This window comes from Capra hircus (genome assembly GCF_001704415.2).
Source record: "Capra hircus breed San Clemente chromosome X unlocalized genomic scaffold, ASM170441v1, whole genome shotgun sequence".
Classification (NCBI taxonomy): domain Eukaryota; kingdom Metazoa; phylum Chordata; class Mammalia; order Artiodactyla; family Bovidae; genus Capra; species Capra hircus.
This window is the reverse complement of record NW_017189517.1, coordinates 32,665,069-32,678,063: the sequence shown is the minus strand read 5'-3', so window position 1 is coordinate 32,678,063 and position 12,995 is coordinate 32,665,069. Positions and strand designations below refer to the sequence as shown.

The following is a 12,995-nucleotide window of genomic DNA, read 5'->3' as shown; positions in this document are numbered from 1 at the left end:
CAGCAAGGTCCCTGTGGAGTAGCCAAACTCCATACCACTCAGTGAACTGAACCAGAGCCAGGACTATTAAGCCAAGTGGGGCTAGGAGTTTTTAGCCTGCTCAGTAACAACTATTTATTTCCTCTACAGTGTGAGTCCCAGCCTAGTCCCAGTTGGAGGAAAATCCAAAAGCAAGAGTGGCTATGTAAAGTACACCCCATGGGTGGGGGACCCCTCCAAGTTCTCATCTTCTATATCAGTTCTACCCAGTTCCAGCCACCATCAGTTTTCAGGTGGAGCTCATTAATAAACTCTTCAGCAGCCCATGTGACAGCAGTGGTAGCATTCTGAACCCCATTCCAGGCTGTTGCTATGGAAGATTACGATTGGGGTTGAAAAAGAGGTGTCTATATCGATTACCACTAAAAACAGACATGGGTTAAAGCCAGCCCCAAGCCTGTTTTCTCCAGTTGAGCTGCAGTAATCTATCTCATTGTTAATCAACTTCCACAGCCCCTTTCACTCAGCTGCCTTCTGCGGTGCTGCAGGCTAAATGACAGAAGCAGTTCCAGCCTGGAAATGAATGATGCCATTCATCAATCCCAGAAGTCTCTCTGTAAAGATGCTGAAGAAGCAGATTCCTATTCCCAACACTTATCCACCAGGCCAGAGAAAATGCTGACTAAGGATGAAATTTTATCATGCTTTGTAACAGTGGGTAAAATATGTTAGAACTGAACTAGGAGAAGAGCTCTGCTTGGTACTTAGTTATTCACTGGGAGGTCTAAGAAGCTACCGCTCTTTAGTCACTGCTTAGCTCATGTGAGCTCACAGTGGCCAGCCTAGAAAACAGCCCATTGTATCTAGAGCTGATTAGGTGGGCTTCCCTGGTGGCTCAGTGATAAAGAATCACCTGCCAATGCAGGAGACGTGGGTTCGATCCCTGGGTCGGGAAGATCCCCTCGAGAAGGAAATGGCAACCCACTTCAGTAATCTCGCCTGGGAAATCCTATGGACAGAGGAGCCTGGTGGGCTATAGTCCATGGCTCACAAAAGAGTCGGATATGACTTAGCAAATAAAGTGAAGTCGCTCAGTCGTGTCCAACTCTTTGTGACCCCGTGGACTGTAGCTCACCAGGCTCCTCTGTCCATGGGATCTCCAGGCAAGAATACTGGAGTGGGTTGCCATTTCCTTCTCTAGGGGATCTTCCCGACCCAGGGATCGAACCCAGGTCTCCTGCATTGCAGGCAGACACTTTAACCTCTGAGTCACCAGGAAAAGCCCTAGCAAATAAACAACAACAATTCATTAGGTACACTAGGCACAGTGCCTAGGACTCACCATATGTTTATGAACCCCTGTTTCCCTGGTGGCTCTGTGATAAAGGAATCTGCCTGCAACGCAGAAGCCGCAGGAGTTGTGGGTTTGATCCCTGGGTCAGAAAGATCTCCTGGAGGAAAAAATGGCTACCCACTCCAGTATTCTTGCTTAGAGAATCCCATGGACAGAGAAGTCTGGCAGGCTATAGTCCATAGGCTCACAAAGAGCCAGACACAACTGAAGTGACTTAGCACACATGCACGAGCATTATTTAATTTCTTTTAAAATCAGAAAAATATTAGATTATACAAAATATTGAAATATATAATATTAATATATTCATACCAGTGTAGTGGCAATTATTTTTTAAGTGGAGAAAGGGGTCTAGTAAGACAAAAGTTGCCTGGGGCCCACCAGTCATCATGCATCTGTAAGTTTACCAACTAGTACTGGAGATCTGAAACCTAAAAGGTAGGATGGCCCACTGGAGAACCCACACTTCTCTTAATCAGAGGAGTCCCTGGGAAAGCACAAACATCAATTCCCAGCAGGCCACAAGCCAAACACTTGAAACTTCAAGCAAGGCAAGGCCCCATCCTCTTTGCAAACAGCAAGAGGAAGTTCACCTATCAACTGCCATATTAAATAAACTGTGGAGGCAAAGACTGCCAGAGGGAAGCTTTTTATCAAGGCTGTAATGTCTCTGGTGAGTAAGACCAGAAATGTCCTGACATATAAATATTTATATACGACTTCATCAGATGAGACAGCCCGTACTTAAAAGAAACAGGGCACAGCCATGCATAGGCAGACATAAAGAGACTTCAGGAGGTACTGGTCTCTGCCCCCAAACCTCTTTTAAGGGTTATTATCATGCTGAGCGAGCTGTTCAGACCCCTAGGGTCTGCCAAATTGTTGCCAGTTGGAGAAGCCCAGACTTGGTGCAATAGGAAGTATGCAGCCTACATAAATGGCAAGCACCACTTATGGCAGTTAAGTCTCATCAGTGAACCTGTCTCTGATTCCTTACTCTGCAGCATGGGCTAGTGGAAGGAGTACTGCTTTATTCAGGACTAAATCTACTGTGAAGGTTCTAAACCTGGCAATGGAATTGACGTTGCTGACTCTTTATCACTCTTGTTAGCGAAGCTGAACCTGAATTCCTATGACCAAAAGGATACTCCTAATCACTTACAACTCTGGGGGACTCTTGAAACATCTAGACAAATCTCCCTTTTGGTCAAGTCTATATCAGAGAGAAGTGTGCTCAAGCCCTACACTGAACACGGGTAAAAAGGTGTTGCCTTCGTGGTGATTGTTGATACTCTATCTACAAAGGCTCCCATGCTCCAGTTTACCACCCCTGTCAAAATGTAATGGTGCCTGTTTTCTCTCCATTTAATTACTCCTTTGGGCCTTGGAGGTTTTTTTTTTTTCTTTTTAAGCTTCTCTAATTAAAATGCAAATAAATACCCAAGGCAGAGGCCATTGATTCCCAAAGTGCATTCTACCATATGGTCATAGTTTTTTATTTTTTTTTTTAATAATACGTTTGGTGTTCAAACAAGTTTGGGGAACACTGGTCTAAACAAAATCAAGCAGGTTTCTCTATAGAGGGCTTATTGGAGCCTTTTTTCAAGAGGGGAATATACTGTACAATGTTACTAAACTTATTTGATCAAAGAACTTCTGATCAGACTCAGTCCAGTTCAGTCGCTCAGTCGTGTCCGACTCTTTGCGAGCCCATGAATCACAGCACACCAGGCCTCCTTGTCTTAGTATTACATATAACACAATTTTGGAAATGTTCTCTAAACTGATAGGAGATAACATTATAGTAAGGAATGATTTCCTTACCAACTGAATCTGTTAGCTGAGATGGAGGCTCTGAAAAAAGTCTAACTTTTCTGCTGCTGCTACTGCTAAGTCGCTTCAGTCGTGTCCGACTCTTTGCGACCCCATAGACGGCAGCCCATCAGGCTCCGCCATCCCTGGGATTCTCCAGGCAAGAACACTGGAGTGGGTTGCCATTTCCTTCTCCAATGCATGAAAGTGAAAAGTGAAAGTGATGTCGCTCAGTCATGCCCGACTCTTAGTGACCCCATGGACTGCAGCCTACCAGGCTCCTTCGTCCATGGGATTTTCCAGGTAAAAGTACTGGAGTGGGTTGCCATATACAGCTTAAAGTTATAAGGCAGGACAGGGCACAATAGATAAATGGCTAGCTCTGCATATTAAAATGCACGCATGACATAAGTTATACCAGAAGGGCATTTTGGTAATGACATATAACACAGGAGCTGACAGAGAGGAAAGCCCTGGGAAAATGAAACGTTGGACAAGCAAGTTATGATAGATCTGGAGCATGGGAACTGCCAAAAAGCATCAAATCCCATAGCCTGACCCACTCATGACTCCATCTGCCTACATGCCTCTGAGGACCTTCCTGAGCCAGACTCTGCCCTCTGATCGATTGGAAAATTTTGCCTCCTATAATCAGCCATAATGACTGTTCGAATGACCTGAATTTGACTGGTTTAATAACCTAAATTGCCATTTGAAATAGACATTTTCTGTCATATTTGACACACTTGCACAGTCCTATCTCAAAACTATTCTCTTAGCCTCTCTGGACACATCATCTAGTTACCCACAGACCTCTTTATCAATTCCTGGGCTCCTCCTCCTACTCATCCCCTTAATGCAAATATCCCCCCATAGTCTTTTCCTGGAACAACTTCTCTACTTGCATTATTTTAACCACCGTTGTTTGCAGATTATTCCCAAATCTACACATCTCCAGCCCAGGCCTCTCTCCAGATGCCAGACCCATATATATCACTATATTCTGGAGATTCCACTCAGATGTAGCAAGGCATCCCAAATTCAGTACATCTAAACTCTGTTTCTTGCCCTGGATTTCCCTAGTCTAGTGAATGGCTCTACAATCTACCCATAAACCTCAGAGTCACCTGAATCCTCCTCCTTCCTCACCTATGACTGGCAAAATTATAAGAATGATCCTTGCCCTTGTATAATCTCCTCCCCTTGAATATGGCAAGAACATGGGAACATGATCTGTTATTTTTATGATTATGTTATGTTGTATGGCACAAAGGGACTTTTCAGATATAATTAGGGTTAATAATCAGTTGACTTTGGGTTCATCAAGGGGGAGATTACACAGGTAGCAACAATCTAATCACGTGAGCCTTTCAAAAGCAAGAGTTTACTCTGACTGCTGGCAGAAGGGGAAATTAGAGAGATTCTAAGCCTGAAAAGGATTTTATGTAACTGTGTTGGCTTGAAGATGGAGAGAGCCATGTGAGAAGGATGTTGGTAGCCTCCAGAAGCTGAAAATGGCTCCCAGCTGACAATCAGCAAGGAAGTGAGGACCTCAGACCTACAGTTTCAAGGAACTGAATTCTGCAAAAAATCTGGATGAGCTTAGACCTAGGTTCATCCTCGTGCGTGCTGAATCACTTCAGTCATGTCCGACTCTTTGTGACTCCATGGACTGTAGTCCACCAGGCTCCTCTGTCCGTGGGCTTCTCCAGGCAAGAATACTGGAGCGGGTTGTCATTTCCTTCTCCAGGGGATCTTCCTGACCCAGGGATTGAACCTGTGTCTCCTGTGGTTCCTGCAGTGCAGGCAGATTATTTATAGCTGAACCACCAAGGAAGCACAGATTCATACTCAGAGCCTCCCAGTAAGAGCCTTGCCCATATGACACTGTGACTTTAGTTTTGCATGATCCTAAACAGGGAACTCAGTCAAGGCTGCTTTAGCTCTGATCTATAGAACTGTGAAATAATAAGTGGCTGGTGCTCTAAACTGCTACATTTGTAGTAATTTAGGTGACTCAGTAGAGAATGTGCCTGACAGTGCAGGAGACGTAGGAGATGTGGGTTTGATTCCTGGGTTGGGAAGATCCCCTTGAGGAGGAAATGGCAATCCACTTCAGTATTCCTGCTTGGGAAATCCTACTGACAGAGGAGCCTGTGGGCTACAGTCCATAGGGTCGCGAAAGTCAGACACAACTTAGCGACTAAATAACAACAATGTCCAATACCACTGCCTGGGCTTAGATCCTTCTATTTTCTTTCCTATTCTACCACACAATCTTCTACTTGGTCTCCCTACTGGTTTTGTCTTCCTCAAATCCAGAACAACAGTGTGACTAACCCAAACTGCAAATCTGATCACACTGTTCCTTTGCTTAAAATCCTTTAGTGGTTTCTTTCTCTACAGGATAATATCCAAGCTCTGTAAGGTAGTTTCTACAAGGTTATTCCTGAATCTTTCCCTTGACTTCTTCTCAGATTCATCTTCTGCCATGTTTGCCTTGCACTATTTCCTGTAACACAGTTTATCAGTCATAGCCCTCCTGCCATTTTGGGTCAGATAATTCTCTGCTGCAGGGAGTTGTTCTGTGCATGGTAGGATGTTAAGCAGCATCCCTGGCCTCTTCCAACTAGATTTCAGTAGCATCTCACCCTCATTTGTGACAACCAACAATGTCTCTGAAAGTGAAAATGAAAGTGTTAGTTGCTCAGTTATGTCTGACTCTTTGTGACCCATGGACTGTAGCCCACCAGGCTCCTCTGTCCATGGGATTCTCCAGGCAAGAATACTGGAGTAGGTTGCCATTTCCTCCTCCAGGGGATCTTCCCAACCCAGGGATCAAACTCACATCTCCTGCATCTCCTGCATTGCAGGCAGATTCTTTACCATTTGAGCCACAAAGGAAGCCCTCAGTTCAGTTCAGTTCAGTTCAGTTCAGTCGCTCAGTCGTGTCCGACTCTTTGCGACCCCATGAATCGCAGCACGCCAGGCCTCCCTGTCCATCACCATCTCGCAGAGTTCACTCAAACTCACATCCATCGAGTCAGTGATGCCATCCAGCCATCTCATCCTGTGTCGTCCCCTTCTCCTCTTGCCCCCAATCCCTCCCAGCATCAAAGTATTTTCCAATGAGTCAACTCTTCACATGAGGTGGCCAAAGTACTGGAGTTTCCGCTTTAGCATCATTCCTTCCAAAGAAATCCCAGGACTTATCTCCTTTAGGATGGACTGTTTGGATCTCCTTGCAGGCCAAGGGACTCTCAAGAGTCTTCTCCAACACCACAGTTCAAAAGGAAACTCTAGATAACGTCAAATGCTCCCTTAGGGGCAAAACTGCTTCAGATAAAGACCACTGAGCTAATAATGTATACAGGATTGCGGTGGCTCTCTACACCCAAACTTCTTTTTTTCCCCCTTAAGAGCTAATATCACAAGACCTGGAGAGGGTAGAATCTGTGATATCAAAAATAAACGAATTTTAAATCTAGGAAAAATAGATGGATTGGGGTTCAGGAGATCCCTTTTGGTATACTTTTTAAAAGAAGCTATGGTGGTTAGGGAAGAATCTGTAATTCTTTGTAGTAGAAGTTCCTTCTGTTTAGAAAGATTCTTTGATGCTTGAGAGTTAGAAAGGGCAGGGTGGGACTAAGATAAAAAGAAGAGGGAAATGACTTCTTTGTATTTGCTCTAGCTTTAAGGAAATTTGTTAAAGGGACCCTCATATTTCCTTCTAGTGTTCCCTTAGGCAAGAAATCTGGGCCAAATCTCTATATAGAAAAAAAAAAAAGACTGTCAATTTGTTTGCTTGGAGTAGTCTTCTGGGTACATGCTTTAGGAACATGAATTTGGTGGTTAGGCAAGAGGAAAAACCCCAGCACCCAAGAATTCTATTACTAGGTATATCTTCAAGAGAAATAAAAATATATGGCCACTCAAAAACTTGCACACATAAGCTCATAGCAACATTAGTAATAATATTCAAAAGATGGAAACAAAACAACTCAAATGTCCATCAACCAATGAATGGGTACATAAAATGTGGTATAATCATATAATGGAATATGATTCATCCATACAAAGAAATGAAATCCAAACATATACTAGAACATAGATGAGCCTAAAACATTATGTTAAGTGAACAGAACCAGTCACAAAAGACTACATGATTCATCTGCATAAAATGTCCAAAGAATGCAAATCTATAGACACAGAAAGCAGATTAATGATTGCTTAGGGCTAGGAGAAATAGAAGGTAGAGGAGAGGTAGCTAAAAGTTAACACAATTTCTTTTTGAGGTTATGAAATATTTAAAAATTGACTATGGTAATGCCTGCAACATGTCTATGAATACACTAAAAAATCATTGAACTGTATATTTTGAATGGGTGAAATATATGGTATGTGAATTATATCTTAATTAAGCTTTTCCCCAAAAAAGTAATCCAAGAAATTCTTGGCATCTCCCTACTCCCCAGGCCCAATCCTGTGTAACACCACCCTGAAGGGATACGACGGGGGATAAGCAAGTTTGGATGGGTGTGGGTTGAGACCAAGAGTCTAGAGCATGGGGGGCACTGCCAAGGAACAATAGGTCCTTTTAAGTTCTCTTGAGCCCTCTTATGTTTTTCCTACTTAATGAGGCTTAGCCAACCTCACTGTTATAGCTTTGGATTGAGTTACTGTTCCAGAACATCTATACAAGAGAAACTTCTGTGCTGTTAGTTCACATCCAAAGTTCTTGGAAGAGAAAACTTCACAGAATTTGGCTGCTAACTTTTGAAGTCAAGGTACTTGCCAGATATATGGGTCACTGCTATTTCTAACTCTTGGATTAAACTCACATTAAAAAAAAAATCTGTCTTATCTTTTCAACAAATGGTGCTGGAAATGTTGGATATACATTTGCAAAAAAAAGAAAGACCAGAAAGAAAGAGGGAGAGGGAGGGAGGAATGAAGAAAAGAAGGAGGGAAAAAAATTTTGACCCTTAACTCACATGATACACAAAAATTAATAAACTGGATTTCAACAAAATAAAACAATTCATTCTTGAAAAATCAAGACAGCCATTAAAAAGGTGGAAACACATACTACAGACTGGGAGAAAAATATTTGGCAATTATACATGTGATATAAGACATATCCAGAATATATAAAAAATTCTTATAACTCAATAATAAGGAAATAATTTAATTGTTAAATGGCAAAGATCTAAATAGACATTTTAACAAAGAAGATACACAAATGTCCAATAAGCATGAGAAAATATATTTGATACCATTAGTTATTAGGGATAAGAAAATTTAAAAAACCCACAATGAGATACCATTTTATATCCACTAGAATGACTCATTAAAAGATAGACAATAACAAGTGTTGGCAAGATGTGAAGAATCCTCATACATTGCTAGTAGGGATGTAAAATGGTACAGCCATTTTAGAAAATAGTCTGGCAGTTTCTTAAAATTTTAAACATATACATACTATGCAACCCATCAATATAATTTCTAGGTGTTTATCCAAGATAAATAAAGACATAAGTCCACATAAAAATCTGAGCATGAATGTTCATAGCAGCTTTATTCATAATAACAAAAGGTTGAAACAACTCAAATTTCTATTCAATAATAAATAAATAAAATGTAGTATATCCTCTTATAATAATATAATATTATTCAGCCATAAAGATGAATGAAATAGTGCGATGCTACAACATAATGAACTTTGGAAACATGCTAAGTAAAGAAGCCAGCCACAACAGATCACATGTGGGATGATTTCATTCATATTAAAAGTCCAGAATGAGCAAATCTGTAGAGACAGAAAGTAGATAAGTGATTGCCTGGAGAAAGGGGTGGTTGGGGGATTGGACCATGATGTTTAAAGGGTGTAGAGTTTGTTTTCACGATGATAAAAATTGTCTAAAATTGATCCTCGTGACAGATGCACAACTGTCTGAATAAACTAAAAGCTACTGGACTGTGCACTTGAATTGGGTGAGTTGTATGGTATGAGGTTTATATGCAGGAGACCTGGGTTCGATTTCTGGGTTGGGAAGATCCCCTAGAGGAGGTCATGGCAACCCGCTCCAGTATTCTTGACTGGAGAATCCCATAGACAGAGGAGCCTGGCGGGCTATAGGCCATGGGGTTGCAAAGAGTCAGACACAGCTGAGCGACTAAGCACACACAAGGGTTTATATCTCAATAAAGCTATTTTTAAAACTGCATTTGGAGAAAATGAATTGTCCTTCACTTTGAGGGAATGGCAATAATGGAAAAGATGAAAATAAAGAACTAAAAACAAGAAGCCAGTTACTTCGAAGGTTGTTCATGGAATCAACTCCCTAATAAACTCCCACTTAATGATTCTTCTGATTACTTAAGAAACAGCTCTGATGCTAGCCTCTCCCATTGGCAATATTCCTTTTCTGCACTGAAAATAGCACCACTATGTTGAAGACACCTTAATAATGGCACTGTCAAATGCTTGGAACAATTGGCAAGCTGGCTTTTATCTCATTTTGTTTCGTGATTCCTCCACCCTCTGCTTCTCATGTCATCCACAATGTTAAGAAAAGGAAGTCAAATCAAAATTACATTTGAAAGTATTCTCTGGTTATGTCATCACAGACATTGAAAGATCTGAATATAAGAACTGTGTAAATCCCTTTAGGAACCATCCTAGAAAATAACATATCCACCAAGGTGATTACTACATCAGGTTGGAGAGACTAGGAGCATAGAGAGGTGGAGGGCTTTGAGAAGAATAGCAGCTTGGTGAAAAATACCTAAACAGAAGCAACACTGTAAGAAGACTACTCTGTTAACATAGAGCTAGAAATACTCTTGTAGGTCATGTACTTATCTCAAAAACTGAGGTCCAGAAAAGAGATTTGATTGACTCCCAAAACATATAACTAGTGGAAAATAGAGTGAAGACTAGAATTCAGGTCTTTGAATCCCACTTTCAGGCTCTTTCCATCTGCTGAATGTTGGATATTGATAGACTAGTCAGTGTGAGAGACTGGAATACTGTGTCAAAGTTTTGATTGAAATGACCAAGCCCCAGCTCCATCACTGCTCAGAGCCTTCAGCATTTCATCAACAATAAAACTCTAAGATAATAAATTAGATCTGATAGAGTGCCTGATGAACTATGGACGGAGGTGCGTGACACTGTACAGGAGACAGGGAGCAACATCATGCCCAAGAAAAAGAAATGCAAAAAGGCAAAATGGCTGTCTGAGGAGGCCTTACAAATAGCTGTGAAAAGAAGAGAAGCAAAAAGCAAAGGAGAAAAGGAAAGATATACCCATTTGAATGCAGAGTTCCGAAAAATAGAAAGGAGAGATAAGAAAGCCTTCCTCAGTGATCAGTGCAAAGAAATAAAGGAAAACAACAGAATGGGAAAGACTAGATATCTCTTCAAGAAAATTAGAGATACCAAGGAAATATTTCATGCAAAGATGGGCTCAATAAAGGACAGAAATGGTATGGACTTAACAGAAGCTGAAGATATTAAGAAGAGGTGGCAAGAATACACTGAAGAACTATACAAAAAAAGATCTTCATGACCCAGATAATCACAATGGTGTGCTCACTCACCTAGAGCCAATCATCCTGGAATGTGAAGTCAAGTGGGCCTTAGGAAGCATCACTACGAACAAAGCTAGTGGAGGTGATGGAATTCCAGTTGAGCTACTTCAAATCCTAAAAGATGATGCTGTGAAAGTGCTGCACTCAATATGCCAGCAAATTTGGAAAACTCACCAGTGGCCACAGGACTAGAGAAAGTCAGTTTTCATTGCAATCCCAAAGAAAGGCAATGCCGAAGAATGCTCAAACTACACACAATTGCACTCATCTCACATGCTAGTAAAGTAATGCTCAAAATTCTCCAAGCCAGGCTTCAACAATACATGAACCATGAACTTCCAGATGATCAAGCTGGTTTTAGAAAAGGCAGAGGAACCAGAGATCAAATTGCCAACATCCGCTGGATCATGGAAAAGGCAAGAGAGTTCCAGAAAAACATCTATTTCTGCTTTATTGACTATGCCAAAGCCTTTGACTGTGTGGATCACAATAAACTGTGGAAAATTCTGAAAGAGATGGGAATACCAGACCACCTGACCTGCCTCTTGAGAAATCTGTGTGCAGGTCAGGAAGCAACAGTTAGAACTGGACATGGAACAACAGACTGGTTCCAAATAGGAAAAGGAGTATGTCAAGGCTGTATATCGTCACCCTGCTTATATAACTTATATGCAGAGTACATCATGAGAAACGCTGGGCTGGAAGAAGCACAAGCTGGAATCAAGATTGCCGGGAGAAATATCAATAACCTCAGATATGCAGATGACACCACCCTTATGGCAGAAAGTGAAGAACTAACGAGCCTCTTGATAAAAGTGAAAGAGGAGAGTGAAAATGTTGTCTTAAAGCTCAACATTCAGAAAACTAAGGTCATGGCATCCTGTCCCATCATTTCATGGCAAATAGATGGAGAAACAGTGAAAAAAGTGGCAGATTTTATTTTTTTGGGCTCCAAAATCACTGCAGATGGTGACTGCAGCCATGTAATTAAAAGACACTTACTCCTTGGAAGGAAAGTTATGACCAACCTAGATAGCATATTATAAACCAGAGACATTACTTTGCCAACAAAGGTCTGTCTAGTCAAGGCTATGGTTTTTCCAGTGGTCATGTATGGATGTGAGAGTTGGACCACAAAGATAGCTGAGCACCGAAGAATTAATGCTTTTTAAGTGTGGTGTTGGAGAAGACTCTTGAGAGTCCCTTGGATTGCAAGGAGATCCAACCAGTCCATCCTAAAGGAAATCAGTCCTGAATGTTCATTGGTAGGACTGATGCTGAAGCGGAAACTCCAATACTTTGGCCACCTGATGTGAAGAGCTGACTCATTTGAAAAGACCCTGATGCTGGGAAAGATTGAAGGCGAAAGGAGAAGGGGATGGCAGAGGATGAGATAGTTGGATGGCATCACCGACTCAATGGACATGAGTTTGAGTAATCTCCAGGAGTTGGTGATGGACAGGGAGTCCTGGCATGCTGCAGTCCATGGGGTCGCAAGGAGTCAGACACGACTGAGCGACTGAACTGAACTGAAGATGATAAACTGCTGAAGAAATAACCAATCACCAGACTATACTTGGTCCTTTCTTTCCAGAAGATCAGTATATTTGATGTTGGGCCACTTCCATCATAAGACCTATTTTTTGAGAGGAAAGGGGGCTATACCACGTGGTTTGGGGGATCTTAGTCCCTTGGCCAGGGATTGAACCCGGGCCCTGGCAGTGAAAGTGCCAAGTCCTAACCACTGGACCGCCAAGGAATCCCCTTAAGCCTGCTTTAAAAGTACAAAATCTATCTTTGTATGAGACAGCTTGAAGTCTATACTACATATGGCAAAGTCGTTTGCAAACTATCTCTTTTCAAAGGGCCCAGCCTGGCTCCACTTCTCTGCTCTTTTCTATTTCATGCTCAAGCCAATCCTCTCAAAACCTGTCTCCAGGAATCCAATTTGTAGAAGGTTGAGGAGAGGGAACTTTTGGTAATACAAACATCACCTTTCCAGCCTGGTTTTGTTCAGTGAAGGTCAATGATAAATGACCTCCCTTTGAGGGCATAATTTATGTTCATGTGGCCTTTTCTATTGAGCCCAACGTTGACTGACAGGACATAGCGCTAGGAGGGGAGAGAGGTTGGCTATGTGAGACCTGAAGGCCAAGGAGTATAACTAAGACCAGATGTGGCTGGAGGGGGCTGAGATGTGGGGGAGAGGCGGGGGAGATGGAGAAGAAACGCCTACACAAGCAAAATAAAGATA

At 41.9% G+C, this 12,995-nt stretch overlaps 1 non-coding gene across 1 annotated transcript; it reads right to left on the bottom strand.

Moving 5' to 3' along the window:
• Positions 1-12,428: 12,428 nt before the first annotated feature.
• On the bottom strand, positions 12,429-12,500 carry TRNAE-UUC. Its single transcript has one exon. It is a non-coding gene; the product is annotated as a tRNA-Glu (tRNA).
• Positions 12,501-12,995: the final 495 nt, after the last annotated feature.